This window comes from Xenopus laevis, chromosome 9_10L, assembly GCF_017654675.1.
Source record: "Xenopus laevis strain J_2021 chromosome 9_10L, Xenopus_laevis_v10.1, whole genome shotgun sequence".
Classification (NCBI taxonomy): Eukaryota; Metazoa; Chordata; class Amphibia; order Anura; family Pipidae; genus Xenopus; species Xenopus laevis.
The window spans coordinates 116938911-116939508 of record NC_054387.1 but is presented as its reverse complement, the minus strand read 5'-3'; positions in this window follow the sequence as shown (position 1 = coordinate 116939508).

Here is a 598-nt window from a genome sequence, read left to right as displayed (position 1 = left end):
GCATCTCAAACACAGAGGAGTTAAAACACACAATGGGTTGGGGGAGCAAGAAGATTAGTTATGATACAGAAGGCACTTTGCTTGGTTGCCTGCAGATCATCACTCCTGTGACTTCAAGTCACACAGAGCATCACTCCCTTAAAGCAACAGTCCATATTCTTTATTCTTCACTGAGCATGGAATACTCAGACCAATTTCCCGAAAATTCTCCAATCCTTTTGATGGAACTATAATTGCAGCCTGTGTCCCCCCTAAAGGGCCATTCCTTTACCTGCAGAATAATTTACAGTGAATATAATCTTTCTTCCCTAACAAAAGGATTGCTGCTTTAAGCTCCAAACTAACAACTAAACCTCACCCATGGCTGAATTCACACCTGGTGTCCCCCATTGTCCCCCCAAAAAGACCACTGTAACTCTGTAGGCTAGTCAAAGGGAAATCCCCCCATAAAGCATCATTCACACAGTCTATAAAATAGCTTGGGTTGCTCCTTCACTGCCGGAGCCTGAACATATCCTCCTCCAAACATATATGGTAAATGGGTGATATATATATATATATTTGTATATATAGGGAATTTGACTGTTTTTTTTAAAAA